Genomic DNA, 16,142 nt, shown 5'->3' with positions numbered 1-16,142 from the left:
CTGGACGGAGGAGTGAGCTTGAGGCTATAGTGGTTGATTCAACTCTAACTAAAGTTTTATTTTTTCTAAATATTGGGATCTCTCTAATGCCGTCATCTAAAAAAGGTTTCCAGGGACAAGTTACTCCATTTTGTAGATCCCAAGGGAACCCTGGTCTTCACCATTACACCGTTTTAGAGGGATATATACTTACCACAGGCCAGGATTGCATGTACGGAGTAGCTGCTGGCCGGAGGAGTAAATTTGAGGCTAAAGTAGCTGGATCAACCTTAACTAAAGAAGAGCTATCTAATGCCACTCTCTTGTTAGGACCTTTCTGAGGCCATTGGCTCAAAAAGGCTTTTTTGGACAGACTTGGCACAATCCACTCTATCCTACAGGTTCCAAAGGAACTCTAGCATTCACTCTTACAGCCCTGTACAGTACTAATGACTTATCACAGGGCCAGGATTGTATCTACAAAGTAGATGCTGACCAGAGCGGTGAGCTTAAGGCTAGAATTGTTCAGCCAACCCTAAATAAAATAAACTCTAACTAATGCTACTTTCCTAAATGTTAGGATCTTTCTGAGGCCGTCGGCTCAAAGAGGCTTCCTCGGACAGACTTGGAGCAAAACACTCCAATTTCTGATGGTTCCAAAGGAACCCTGGCCTCCACCCTTGAACCTCAATATAGGGACAATTTCATAGTTTTAAGGTTGAAAGACACAAGTCCATCAACTTCAACCTAAAAGCTGATGTGTTGATCCAGAGGAAGGCAAAAACCCCATGAGGCACATGTTAATTGCCCCATATTAGGGGAAAAATTCCTTCCTGACTCCACATATGGCAATCAGACTAGTTCCCTGAATCAACGTCCCATAAAAAGTCTAGTACGAATAACCTGCAATATTATATTATTCATGAAAGGCACACACACATGCCCTCCTTGAATTTTTTTTAGAAAATTAAGTATTTTAAGCTCATGTGGTAGATAGTTCCATAACCTCATTTCTCACACAACAAAAATATCAACTAACTTCCTTTAGACAAAGGGAATTATGAGCTTTATGTTAGGTTAACTGAAATAACCCTAACTGAAATAAATTAATGCTTTTTTCTTAAATGTTAGAATTTGCCTAAATCCATCAGCTCAAAAAGGTTTCCTCAGACAGACTTGGTGCAAGCCACTCCATCCCACAGCCTTCATTCTTACAAACCTGTACAGTGATAAACACTTATTATACATGGCCTGGATTGCATCTACTTAGTAGATACTGACCGGAGGGGCAAGCTTAAGGCTAGAATGGTTCAGCTAACAATAACTAACATAAACTCTAACTAATGCTACTTTCCTAAATATTAGGATCTTTCTGAGGCTGTTGGCTCAAAAATGCTTCCTCGGACAGACTTGGCGCAAGCTACTCCATTCTGCAGATCCCAAGGGAACCTTGGCCTTTACTATTACACCCCTGTACCGGGATTGAGACTTACCACAGGCACAGGGTTGCATCTACAGAGTAGCTGCTGGCCGGAGGAATGAGCTTCAAACTACTGTGGTTGATTCAACTCTAACTAAAGCTTTTTTTTGTCTAAATATTGGGATCTGTCTAAGGCCATCGGCTCAAAAAGGCTTCCTCGGACAGACTTTGCACAAGCCACTCCATTCTGCAGATCCTAAGGGAACCCTGTAGAGGGATAGACACTTACCACAGGCCTAGGGTTGCATCTACAGAGTAGCTGCTGTCCGGAGGAGCGAACTTGAGGCCAGAGTAGTAGAATCAATCCTAACTAAAAAAAGACTATCTAATGCCGCTCTCTTGTTAGGACCTGACTGAGGCCGTTGGCTCAAAAAGGCTTTGGACAAACTTGCCATAAGCCACTCTATCCTACAACTTCCCAAAGAACTCTGCCTTCACTCTCACAACCCTGTACAGTGATAAAGACTTATTACAGGGCCTGGATTGCATCTATTTAGTAGATGCTGCCCGGAGGGGCGAGCGTAAGGCTAGAATGGTTCAGCCAACCCTAACTAAAATAAACTCTAACTAATGCTACTTTCCTAAATGTTAGGATCTTTCTGAGGCTGTTGGCTCAAAAAGGCTTCCTCGGACAGACTTGGCGCAAGCTACTCCATTCTGCAGATCCCAAGGGTACCCTGGCCTTTACTATTACACCCCTGTACAGGGATTGAGACTTACCACAGGCACAGGGTTGCATCTACAGAGTAGCTGCTGTCCGGAGGAGCGAACTTGAGGCCAGAGTAGTTGAATCAATCCTAAGTAAAAAAAAGACTATCTAATGCCGCTCTCTTGTTAGGACCTGACTGAGGCCGTTGGCTCAAAAAGGCTTCTTTGGACAGACTTGCCATAAGCCACTCTATCCTACAACTTCCCAAGGAACTCTGGCCTTCACTCTTACAGCCCTGTACAGTGATAAAGACTTATTACAGGGCCTTGATTGCATCTATTTAGTAGATGCTGACCAGAGGGGCGAGTGTAAGGCTGAAATGGTTCAGCCAACCCTAACTAAAATAAACTCTAACTAATGCTACTTTCCTAAATGTTAGGATCTTTCTGAGGCGGAGGGCTCAAAAAGGCTTCCTCGGACAGACGTGGCGCAAGCTACTCCATTCTGCAGATCCCAAGGGAACCCTGGCCTTTACTATTACACCCCTATACAGGGATTGAGACTTACCACAGGCACAGGGTTGCATCTACAGAGTAGCTGCTGGCCGGAGGAATGAGCTTGAAACTACCGTGGTTGATTCAACTCTAACTAAAGCTTTTTTCCCCCTAAATATTGGGATCTGTCTAAGGCCATCGGCTCAAAAAGGCTTTCTCGGACAGACTTTGCACAAGCCACTCCATTTTGCAGATCCCAAGGGAACCCTTAAGAGGGATAGATACTTACCACAGGCCTTGGGTTGCATCTACAGAGTAGCTGCTGTCCGGAGGAGCGAACTTGAGGCCAGACTAGTTGAATCAATCCTAACTAAAAAAAAGACTATCTAATGCCGCTCTCTTGTTAGGACCTGATTGAGGCCGTTGGCTCAAAAAGGCTTCTTTGGACAGACTTGCCATAAGCCACTCTATCCTACAACTTCCCAAGGAACTCTGCCTTCACTCTCACAACCCTGTACAGTGATATATGCTTATTACAGGGCCTGGATTGCATCAATTTAGTAGATGATGCCAGGAGGGGCGAGTGTAAGGCTAGAATGGTTCAGCCAACCCTAAGTAAAATAAACTCTAACTAATGCTACTTTCCTAAATGTTAGGATCTTTCTGAGGCTGTTGGCTCAAAAAGGCTTCCTCGGACAGACTTGGCGCAAGCTACTCCATTCTGCAGATCCCAAGGGTACCCTGGCCTTTACTATTACACCCCTGTACAGGGATTGAGACTTACCACAGGCACAGGGTTGCATCTACAGAGTAGCTGCTGGCCGGAGGAATGAGCTTGAAACTACCGTGGTTGATTCAACTCTAACTAAAGCATTTTTTTCCCTAAATAATGGGATCTGTCTAAGGCCATCGGCTCAAAAAGGCTTCATTGGACAGACTTTGCACAAGCCACTCCATTTTGCAGATCCCAAGGGAACCCTTAAGAGGGATAGATACTTACCACAGGCCTTGGGTTGCATCTACAGAGTAGCTGCTGTCCGGAGGAGCGAACTTGAGGCCAGAGTAGTTGATTCAATCCTAACTAAAAAAAGTCTATATAATGCCGCTCTCTTGTTAGGACCTGACTGAGGCCGTTGGCTCAAAAAGGCTTCTTTGGAGAGACTTGCCATAAGCCACTCTATCCTACAACTTCCCAAGGAACTCTGGCCTTCATTCTTACAACCCTGTACAGTGATAAAGACTTATTACAGGTCCTGGATTGCATCTATTTAGTAGATGCTGACTGGAGTGGCAAGTGTAAGGCTAGAATGGTTCAGCCAACCCTAACTAAAATAAACTCTAACTAATGCTACTTTCCTAAATGTTAGGATCTTTCTGAGGCTGTTGGCTCAAAAAGGCTTCCTCGGACAGACTTGGCGCAAGCTACTCCATTCTGCAGATCCCAAGGGTACCCTGGCCTTTACTATTACACCCCTGTACAGGGATTGAGACTTACCACAGGCACAGGGTTGCATCTACAGAGTAGCTGCTGGCCGGAGGAATGAGCTTGAAACTACCGTGGTTGATTCAACTCTAACTAAAGCTTTTTTTTCCCTAAATAATGGGATCTGTCTAAGGCCATCGGCTCAAAAAGGCTTCCTAAGACAGACTTTGCACAAGCCACTCCATTCTGCAGATCCCAAGGGAACCCTTAAGAGGGATAGATACTTACCACAGGCCTTGGGTTGCATCTACAGAGTAGCTGCTGTCCGGAGGAGCGAACTTGAGACCAGAGTAGTTGATTCAATCCTAACTAAAAAAAGACTATATAATGCCGCTCTCTTGTTAGGACCTGACTGAGGCCGTTGGCTCAAAAAGGCTTCTTTGGACAGACTTGCCATAAGCCACTCTATCCTACAACTTCCCAAGGAACTCTGGCCTTCATTCTTACAACCCTGTACAGTGATAAAGACTTATTACAGGTCCTGGATTGCATCTATTTAGTAGATGCTGACCAGAGGGGCGAGTGTAAGGCTAGAATGGTTCAGCCAACCTTAACTAAAATAAACTCTAACTAATGCTACTTTCCTAAATGTTAGGATCTTTCTGAGGCTGTTGGCTCAAAAAGGCTTCCTCGGACAGACTTGGCGCAAGCTACTTCATTCTACAGATCCCAAGGGAACCCTGGCCTTTACTATTACACCCCTGTACAGGGATTGAGACTTACCACAGGCACAGGGTTGCATCTACAGAGTAGCTGCAGGCCGGAGGAATGAGCTTGAAACTACCGTGGTTGATTCAACTCTAACTAAAGCTTTTTTTCCCTAAATATTGGGATCTGTCTAAGGCCATCGGCTCAAAAAGGCTTCCTCGGACAGACTTCGCACAAGCCACTCCATTCTGCAGATCCCAAGGGAACCCTTCAGAGGGATAGATACTTACCACAGGCCTTGGGTTGCATCTACAGAGTAGCTGCTGTCCGGAGGAGCGAACTTGAGGCCAGAGTAGTTGATTCAATCCTAACTAAAAAAAGACTATATAATGTGGCTCTCTTGTTAGGACCTGACTGAGGCCGTTGGCTCAAAAAGGCTTCTTTGGACAGACTTGCCATAAGCCACTCTATCCTACAACTTCCCAAGGAACTCTGGCCTTCATTCTTACAACCCTGTACAGTAATAAAGACTTATTACAGGGCCTGGATTGCATCTATTTAGTAGATGCTGACCGGAGGGGCGAGTGTAAGGCTAGAATGGTTCAGCCAACCCTAACTAAAATAAACTCTAAATAATGCTACTTTCCTAAATGTTAGGATCTTTCTGAGGCTGTTGGCTCAAAAAGGCTTCCTCAGACAGACTTGGCGCAAGCTACTCCATTCTGCAGATCCCAAGGGTACCCTGGCCTTTACTATTACACCCCTGTACAGGGATTGAGACTTACCACAGGCACAGGGTTGCATCTACAGAGTAGCTGCTGGCCGGAGGAATGAGCTTGAAACTACCGTGGTTGATTCAACTCTAACTAAAGCTTTTTTTTCCCTAAATAATGGGATCTGTCTAAGGCCATCGGCTCAAAAAGGGCTCCTCGGACAGACTTGGCGCAAGCCACTTTATTCTGTAGATCCCAAGGGAACCCTGGCCTTTACCATTACACCCCTGTACAGGGATAGATGCTTACCACAGGCCCAGGGTTGCATCTAAAGAGTAGCTGCTGGCCGGAGGAGCGAGCTTGAGGCTAGAGTAGTTGAATCAATCCTAATTAAAAAAAATATGTAATGCCGCTCTCTTGTTAGGACCTGTCTGAGGCCATTAGCTCAAAAAGGTTTCTTTGGACAGACTTGGCACAAGCCACAAAAAGCAATGATCCAGCGACAAACATCCAAATAGGAATCTGAATGTGTGTTAAAACTTCATGTTTATTAGAATTCCTTTAAAATCATGGTGTTAAATTTATGAATCCAGCGGATTACGCGTTTCGAACATGGTTATGACCAAGAACATTTTTGTTCGAAACGCGTAATCCCCTGGATTCATAATTTTAACAGCATGATTTTAAAGGAATTCTAATAAACATGAAGTTTTAGCACACATTTAGATTCCTATTTGGATGTTTGACGCTGGATCCTTGCTTTTTGTTGATTACCACAGCCGCCTTATCCGAGTTCCATCCTGGAGTCCACACCCAAAGCCACAGGAATTCATCTAATGGTGAGCTGAAAAAACACTTTTTTCTCATATTGGCACAAGCCACTCTATCCTACAAGTTCCTAAGGAACTCTGCCTTCAGTCTTACAACCCTGTACAGTGATAAAAAACTTATTACAGGGCCTGGATTTCATCTACATAGTAGATGCTGACCAGAGGGGCGAGCGTAAGGCTAGAATGATTCAGCCAACCCTAACTAATGCTACTTTCTTAAATATTAGGATCTTTCTGAGGCCGTCGGCTCAAAAAGGCTTCCTTGGACAGACTTGGAGCAAACCACTCCATTTCTGTTGGTTCCAAAGGAACCCTGGCCTTCGCCATTGAACCTCAATACAGGGACAATTTCACAGTTTTAAGGTTGAAAGACACAAGTCCATCAACTTCAACCTAAAAGCTGATGTGTTGATCCAGAGGAAGACAAAAACCCCATGAGGCAGATGCTAATTGCCCCATATTAGGGGAAAAGTTCCTTCCTGACTCCACATATGGGAACCAGACTAGTTCCCTGGATCAACGTCCCATAACAAAATATAGTACCAATAACCTGAAATATTATATTATTCAAGGATTATTTTTCATCAAGCAGTCTCAGAAATGTGTTGCACAACTCTTTGAATCTCAGTAAATTCCTGCACAACTCACAGTTCAATACTGTTGACCTTTTTACACCTGCTCTCTTAACTTCTTAAAAAGTGAACTGAGCTTAGCTGGACAGCTTGTGGCTTAGCTTTAAATGAAAATTTATTAAAATTTAGGCTGCAAAAGTGGTTTAAAATAGGACTGAAATTGACTCCATCTTTTGACTGGAGTACATTTCTTGAGGTGTAGTACGTCAGCTTTCAGGGGATATTTCAATAAATGAATGACCCCGGCTGCAGGTATAAAGAAACAAACTGTGTTGTCCTGACTATTCCTCCATGGGTCCTCCTCCGATACTCCTGGTATCTGGGATTGCGCATGTCACTGACATCGCCTTGACACTGCCGCAGCCAACAAATGTAATCAGACGCAATGTTCAGCTGAGCGCACTGATTGGCTGCAGCTCTGAGATGGTTGAACCTTTTTTTTTTATTATATGTCCTGCAGCTAGGGACATTCATTTACTGAATATAAACAACCCCTTTAAGGCCAGTTTCACACATCTGCATATCTCCGGTACTGGAAAAAACGGTACCGGAGACATCCGTGTGCCGTGTGTCACACGTGTGCCGCACCAGGATCACACGGACCTGCGCCTGGGAATCAGCGCTAGAGGTAGCGCTGTTCCTAGGCACCGGGTGCTGAGCACTGCCCTCATCATGGTTCCCTGCCGGCGCTGCCATCAGCACCAGCAGGATCATGATGAGGGTAGTGGTAGTCTGATCTCGGTGTCCACTTGTGTAAAAATAAGAATAAAATCAATATACTGACGGTGTTCCCCGCTGTATCCATGTGACCGCTGCTGCAGAGGAGCTGGGGACAATGAGCCGCTCGGGAGCTGCGGTCAATGAGTGGCAGGACGCTGCTCCTGAGCTGCAGCTCCAAAGCAGCTCATTCTCCCGGCTCCTCTGCAGCAGCGGTCGCATGGATTGCAGCGGGGGACACCTAGGAGAGGTGAGTATATGGATTTTATTATTTTATTATTTTTACACAGGTTCCCAGGCGCCAGTACGTGTCGCAAGGATGACACACGGATGTGATCCGTGTGGTACATTTTGCGGACCCTGTGTCCGCAAAAAAACGGACTTGTCTCTGTGTGGAGCACCTGGACACACGGTCCGTGAAAACACACTGAGGTGTGCACAGACCCATTCATTTCAATGGGTCTGCGTGTGTCAGTGTCTCTGGTACGTGTGGAAACTGCCACCACTCAAACAGGAGATACTGACGTGTGAAAGAGCCCTAAGGATGAGTCAAATTCATTAAGAGGTTCAGACTTTTTAATGAATTTGGTGCACGTTCCTCCAATCGGCGCTTCATAAATGTTAGTGCCTTTATTCAGTCATCGAGTGCGGTCAGAAGAATTTAGCATATTCTGTGATGTCACAAACCTCTGATGTCACTACAATGAGAACAGACATGAACATTCTATTCGGAACCCAACCGCCATCATCAGCAGAAACTTCACTGCTGTCAGATTGGCACTAAAAACAAAAAGAGACAGCGGCGAACCAGGACAGTGACAATTCACAGGGACAGTGACTGCTAAGCGTTCCTCATGTCAGGTGTTGTGCAGTTTTGTCAGAAAAAAAACATAAAATATATAAAAGGCAGGCTCCTATAAACTTTAAACAGTGGGCTGTAATGACAGATTCTCCCCTCTTGCAGCACATTGCTCCCATTTAATCCTCCCCTCCTTGCAGCACATCATTCCCTTTCTAAATATCCCCACTCCTGCAGGACATTGCTCCCTGCCTAATCCTCCACCTCTTGCAGCACATATTCACTGCCTAATCCTACCCCTCCGGCACCACATTGCTCCCCTGCCTAATCCCCTCTTGCACCACATCGCCCACTGCCAAATCCTCCACCTCCTGCAGCATATCGCTTCCTGCCTAATCCTCCCGCTCCTGCAGCACATCGCTCCTCCTCCTAAACCACCCCTTTCTGCAGCACATCACTCCCTGCCTAGTCCTCCCCCTCCTGCAGCACATTGCTCACTGCCTAATCCTCCCCCCCTCCTGCAGCACATTGCTCCCCTGCCTAATCCTCCCTCTCCTGCATTACCTCACTCCCCTGCCTAATAATGCTCTTCCTACAGCACATGGCTCCCCTGCCTAATCCTCCCCCTCCTGCACTATATCACTCACCTGCCTAACCCTCCCTCTCCTGCAGCACATTGCTCCCATCCCTCCGGCAGCACATCACTCCCTGCATAATCTTCGCCTCCTGCATTACATCACTCCCCTGCCTAATCATGCTCTTCCTGCAGCACATTGCTCCCCTGCCTAAGCCTCCCACTCCTGAAGCACATCACTCCCTGCCTTATCCTCCCACTCCTGCATTACATCATGCCCCTGCGTAATCCTCCTCTCCCAGCAGCACACCACTCCCCTACCTAATCCTCCCCCTCCTGCACATCGCTCCCTTTGGTGCACGTTCCTCCAATAGGTGCTTCATGAATGCTGGCATAGAAATCCACCAGCCTTGATGAATCGGCCACCATAGGTTTACACGGCATGAGCATATACAGAACAGTTGTGTGGTATATGTTACCAGGCCTTCATGATGCTCATGGTCCTGGGTGGCCTTCCACGGTCTGTTTTCTTGCTTCATTCTCCTGAAGGGATCCACTTTCTTTTCTTCTGGCTGGCATGGTGCGGCTCTATCATCTTGCTCCTTTAACACGAAGGGACAAATGGCTGTAAAGCTGCCAGGAGCGTATTTTTATACCCTTTGATCATTGTGGCATCACAAAGTGATGACATAGACAAGAGTGTGTGGCGCCTTTATTCAGTCATCGGGTGCGGTCAGAAGAATTTAGCATATTCCGTGATGTCACAAACCTCTGATGTCACTACAATGAGAACAGACATGAACATTCTATTCGGAACCCAACCGCCATCATCAGCAGAACCTTCACTGTTCTCAGATTGGCACTAAAAACAAAAAGAAACAGCGGTGAACCTGGACAGTGACAATTCACAGGGACAATGACTGCTAAGCGTTCCTCATGTTAGGTGTTATGCAGTTTAGTCAGAAAAAAAAACATAAAATATATAAAAGGCAGGCTCCAATAAACATTAAACAGTGGTCTGTAGTCACAGATTCTCCCCCACCTGCAACACATCGCTTCCCTGTCTAACCCTCCCCCTCCTGCAGCATATTGCTCACTGCTTAATCCTCCCTCTCCTGCAGCACATCATTCCCTTTCTAAATCTCCCCCCTCCTGCAGGACATTGCTCCCTGCCTAATCCTCCCCCTCTTGCAGCACATATTCACTGCCTAATCCTACCCCTTCTGCACCACATCGCTCCCCTGACAAATCCCCTCTTGCACCTTATCACCCACTGCCAAATACTCCACCTCCTGAAGCATATCGCTCCCTGCTTAATCCTCCCTCTCCTGCAGTATATCGCTCCCCTTCCTAAACCACCCCTTCCTGCAGCGCATCGTTCCCTGCTTAATTCTCCCCTTCTGCAGCACATCACTCCCTTCCTAATCTTCCCCTCCCTGCAGCACCGTGCTGCAGTACATCACTCACTTCATCTATATACAGGTTACTTCTGCAGCACATCGCTCACTGCCTAATCCTCCCCCTTCTGTAGCACATAGCTCCCCTGCCTAATCCTCCACCTCCTGCATTATATCGCTCCCCTGTCTAATCCTTCTCCTGCAGCACATCGCTCCCCTGACCCCCTCTTATGTGACATCTTTCCTATCAGTTACACATGTGAAGTAACCGCTGTCTCCTGTGAGCAGTGGAGAGCGAGGCTGAGAGCCAGCAGGCTCCACCCCTCCTTGTGACATCATCGTCCATCAAGACCAGGGGTGTCAAACGCCAAAATTAAAAGCTTGGACAAAGTCGCGGGCCAACCTTGATATTTATTAAAACAAATGTCTACAATTGAGGAAGTTTCTTCTTATCATCAAATATACAGTAACTATCAACCTTTTCATATGGAAACAAACCTAAAGGGGTTGTCCTATGAACAAAATACATTTTAACCCCTTCCCAACATGTGCCGTATACATACGGCACATGTCGTTTCTCCTCCTTTGATGTGGGCTCCGGCGCTGAGCCCACATCTTTCCCGGCACATGACTTTTGATCTGATCAGCTGTCATGTGCCCCTAACAGTCGCAGGTGGAATCGCGATTAACATGTTAAATGCCGCTGTCAATGTCCTACAGCCGCATTTTATATGGCCGCGTTGGAAGCGTGTCACTAGTCCCGCCCATCAGAGCGCCCATCACATGATTGCGGGTTGCCAATGGGTTGGCATGACAACCCGGGTCTGCAGGAGACCCCTGTGGTTGTCATTGCTGATCAGCAATGAGGTCGGTGTTCATAGCAGATGAGCATTTATGTTACACATAACAGGGCTGAAGCCCTGCTGTGTGTACCACAGGCAATCAGAAGATCCCAGCTTCTAGTATCCCATGGAGACAATTGAAGAAAGTAAAAAGTGTAAAAAAATTAAAAAAATATAAAAGCTTAAATCACCCCCATTCCTCTCCTTTAAAAACAAAACAAAAAAAATACACATATTTGGTACCGCCGCATTCAGAATCGCCCTGATCTATAAATATATAAAAATAATTAATCCGATCGGTAAATGGCGTAACGAGAAAAAAAATCAAAATGCCAGAATTACGTTTTATTGATTGCTGCAACATTGCTATAAAATGCAATAACAGGCGATCAAAATATTGTATCTACACCAAAATGGTATCAATACAAACGTCAGCTTTTTTATTTATCTATTTACAAACTTTGGATTTTTTTTTCACCATTGAAATAAAAAAAGAACCTATACATGTTTGGAATCTACAAACTCGTATTGACCTGGAGAATCATAATGGCGGGTCAGTTTTACCATATATTGAACGTTGTAAAAAAAAAAAAAGAATTCTGGAATTGCACTTTTTTTGCAATTTCGCTGCACTTGGAATTTTTTTCCTGTTCTCCAGTACATTATATGGTAAAACCAATGGTGTCGTTCAAAAGTGCAACTCGTCTTGCAAAAAAAAAGCCCTCACATGGCCATATTGACAAAAAAATATAAAAGTTATGGCTCTGGGAAGAAGGAGAGCAAAAAATGAAAGCGCAAAAACGGAAAATGGCCTGGGGGTGAAGGGGTTAATTAATAGATCTTAGCATAAAATATTGGAATACTATAATATGTTATCTAAGAGCAGTAATAAGCATATGAACTAACTAGATGGTGGCCCGATTCTAACGCATCGGGTATTCTAGCATATGTCTCCCGACCCTCCTTTATAATGCCCCATGCAGGAAGTCACATCCCCCGTATATAATACCCCATGCAGGATGTCACATCCCCCGCATATAATGCCCCATGCAGGAAGTTACATCCCCCGTATATAATACCCCATGCAGGAAGTCACATCCCCCGTATATAATGCACCATGCAGGATGTCACCTCTCCACCATATAATGCCCCATGCAGGATGTGACCTCTCCCCCCATATAATGCCCCATGCAGGATGTCACCTCTCCCCCATATAATGCCCCATGTAGGATGTCACCTCTCCCCCCCATATAATGCCCCATGTAGGATGTCACCTCTCCCCCCATATAATGCCCAATGCAGGATGTGACCTCTCCCCCCATATAATGGCCCATGTAGGATCTGACCTCTCCCCCCATATAATGCCCCATGTAGGATGTGACCTCTCCCCCCATATAATGCCCCATGCAGGATGTGACCCCCCCCCATATAATGCCCCATGTAGGATGTCACCTCCCCCCCCATATAATGCCCCATGTAGGATGTCACCTCTCCCCCCCATATAATGCCCCATGCAGGAAGTCATATCCCCTGTATATCCATCCCCCCATAGTGCCCCATGCAGGTCCCCTATGGCCCCATACAAAAAAAAAAAAAATCCAATACTCACCTCCCTTCTCAGCTGCTTCTCGGGAAGGGGTAAGTATGACGCCGGGTGCCGGGGTCCTGATCGAGCGGGGGGGGGGGGAGGGGAGGGAAGGGAGGAGAGGATGAGAGGGGAGGGGTAAGTATGGAGCCGGGTGCCGGGGTCCTGATCGAGCGGGGGGAGGGACGGGAGGAGAGGGGAGGGATGGGAGGAGAGGAGAGGGGAGGGGAGAAGAGGGGAGGGGTAAGTATGACGCCGGGGTCCTGATCGAGTGGGGGGAGGGACGGGAGGAGAGGGGAGGGGAGAGGAGAGGAGAGGAGGGAAGAGGAGGGGAGGGAAGGAGACAGGAGGGGAGAGGAGGGGAGAGGAGGGGAGGGGTAATTATGACGCCGGGTGCCGGGGTCCTGATCGAGCGGGGGGAGGGACGGGAGGAGAGGGGAGGGGAGAGGAGGGGAGGGGCGTCACACTTGTCCTCGGGAGATAAGCGGCCGTAGCCGCTGATCTCCCGACGATAGCCGCATGTAGGTCAGCGGCGCCAGCGGTCGGGGGACTTATGCTGCGATTAGCCGGCTGCATCTCCCGGCAGCATCGCCGCTGATCTCCATGCCGCACATGAGCCGCTAACGGCCGCCATGTTTTTCAGAAATGCCGCATCGCTGATTGGCCACGGCCGGACCAATCAGCGACCCGGGATTTCCAGGACAGACAGACAGAAAGACAGACAGACGGGATAAGACAATTATATAGTAGATGGCCTAATTTAAATATGTAACCACAAAGGATAAAAAAAACTTGAATAATACAGATAATAAAGTATGATGCCAACAAAAGTGTCCCCCAAACACAGTAAGATATCCCCACAGTGAATTCCTCTACACAAACGGTATGATGACTAGTGTTGAGCCACCCCCGTAGTGTTCGAGTTCGGTTCGGTTCGTCGAACACCCTTGTGTTCGCCGAACTGTTCGTCGAACTGTTCGTCGAACACCTTCGAACAGCGTTAAAACCAATGGCAGGCAAACAAAAACACATAGAAACACATAGAAAACACCTTCAAAGGTGTCCAAATGCTGACAAACTGCTCAGAAGACATAACTAACACATGGAAAAGTGACAAGTACATATAGTCATGCGAAAAGAAAAGAGGTGGAGGAGTAAAAGGAGGGGGAGACACAGATATAGGCATGTCATGCCCTTCTAAAATCCAAAAAGTGAGAAGCTGACACGGCCAGTCTGTTCCTGCCCGTGCCACCTCCGTTTGTGCCAGAGCCGCGGTGGACCCTGACGGCCAGCCCCCCTCTCCCAATACTGGTGCCTGTCCGCTGGTGGGTCGAGCGAGCCCCCCTGTGGTGGAGGCAGCTCTAAGCTTTTTAATTTAAATTGTCTCTCTAATTTGAATGAATACACTTTGGAGGGCAAGTCTCATGCCAGCAGCCGCGTAATTCCAGCTCCAGTAGCGTCCACTAAAGCTGCTGCAGTTAAAAAGCTTTTATAAGGATCGAGCTCGGCTGTCCACCGCAAGGCATCCTACTGCCAGTCCCAGCCCCTATGCCTTGGGGTGCCTCCTGATGCTCTTCACTAAGTATCCCATGGTCCCGAAGCATTTCCTTTGAAAAAATTAAGTGTCTAAACTACAGGTGGTGTAGCTTGCTTAACAGCCGGGATAATCCGCTGACTAGCAGACACTGCTACTAGGCACAAAGTATTTCCTAGGCTAGATGCAGTTAAAAATTTGTAATTAGATACTCTCGTTGGATGCTGAGAAAGCATTCCATAGAGTCTCCTGGCACGCCATATATGATTCTCTTAAAAAGCTTGGGGTAGGGGTCTAGGGGACCCTTTTATAGCCAAAATCACGGCCCTGTATCGCAATACGTCACCTAGGCTGAAGATAAATGGAACTGTAGCACCCTGAGGGCTCGGTTGCTACAGACGTATTGCACCTCACCCAGAGGTGTGATATCTCACTCTCAGGTAAGGATGGAGTGTGGATCAGGACCCGACACCTGCATGCATTACACCACATTGCCGTGGGGCAGGGCGACCAATATGCCCCTGAGATGGGCACGACAGTCCCTGTCCCTGGCTGGAGTGGGGGGAGGGAACACTGAGGAAGGGGAACCCTGTAGTGCAGGAGCAGGGAGGAAGCAGTTCCTGGGTGCATTGAGAAGGGAGTATAAAAGGTGGGCACCATCTTAGTTCAGTGCAGAGAAGTCTGAGCAGAAGTGGCAGGGAGCAGGGGCTCTGCATGAGCTCTGCTCCGGAGGCGGGCCTAGTAACAGAGGCCCAGGCCTGGAAGAGGGAGAAGGAAGGAAGAGGAGCGGAGAAGGCTCCAGGAACGAGGAATGAAGGGATCCCAGGGGTGCGGACGGGCGAGTCGCCACCGCACGCCCGAATCCACCTGCATGGAGGGGTCAGGCCAAAGGGGGAGACCGGTCCCCGAACTAGTGGAGGCAGGAAACGACCCTCAGCTAGAAACCGGAGGCTCTGACATTTTATGTGGCGCAGCCCCTCGCTACACCCGCTAGGAAGGCACCACATAGGGTCAGGGAAACTGGCGCCAAGTTTACCAAGAGGAGGCCCGAGGCAGCCGGACAGAAGTGTTGGTAAGAAAGGCCAGACAAAGGACACACAAAGGGGGTCCTGTGAAGTGCTCCAAAGTTATCTGGGAGTTGTCTGAGCCCCTCACCTGGTGAGCACAGTACGACGTGGGCAGCCGTTACCTGCAGACGTGGTCTGGATAATAAGAACTGTGAGTAAAGGCCCTGGACTGCATCACTGACTCCGTGTCGTTACTGCTGCTGCCCTGCACCATCACCCACATCCTCCGCATACACTGCCCTGAGGCTATACTCCTCCCGTGGGGAGTTATGCTACGCTCTGCTGCACCCACAACACCAGCCTCAGCGGTCTGCCCTGTAGCGGCGGTTCACTCTGACCGCAATCCACGGGTGGCGTAGTCGGACATTTAAACATCAAAACCACATAAATAGTTCCGCCACTGGTTTGACCGCCCTGAGCCACGGAACCGGGTCGCCGCCACGAAGACTACAACCACCAGCATCCACCAAAAAGGGTCCGGCTCCGGGTGTCCCAAGGCCCAGGGGGTGCGTCAGAACATTTTCATCACCTTTCACAATCACCAATGGGACAAGGCAGGGATGTCCTCTGTCCCCTCTCTTATACATCCTAGTGACGGAGCACCTGCTCTCATCAATTCGCCATAACCCCAATATTAGGTGGATTGAGGTGGGAGGCACCGAGTACAAGTGCTCTCTATTTGCTGATGATGTCCTAGTATATATCACTCAATCACATAT

Source organism: Phyllobates terribilis, unplaced genomic scaffold (genome assembly GCF_046119375.1).
Source record: "Phyllobates terribilis strain yellow unplaced genomic scaffold, ASM4611937v1 Scaffold_3__8_contigs__length_932513732, whole genome shotgun sequence".
NCBI classification, from domain to species: domain Eukaryota; kingdom Metazoa; phylum Chordata; class Amphibia; order Anura; family Dendrobatidae; genus Phyllobates; species Phyllobates terribilis.
Note: the sequence above shows the minus strand (reverse complement) of the source record.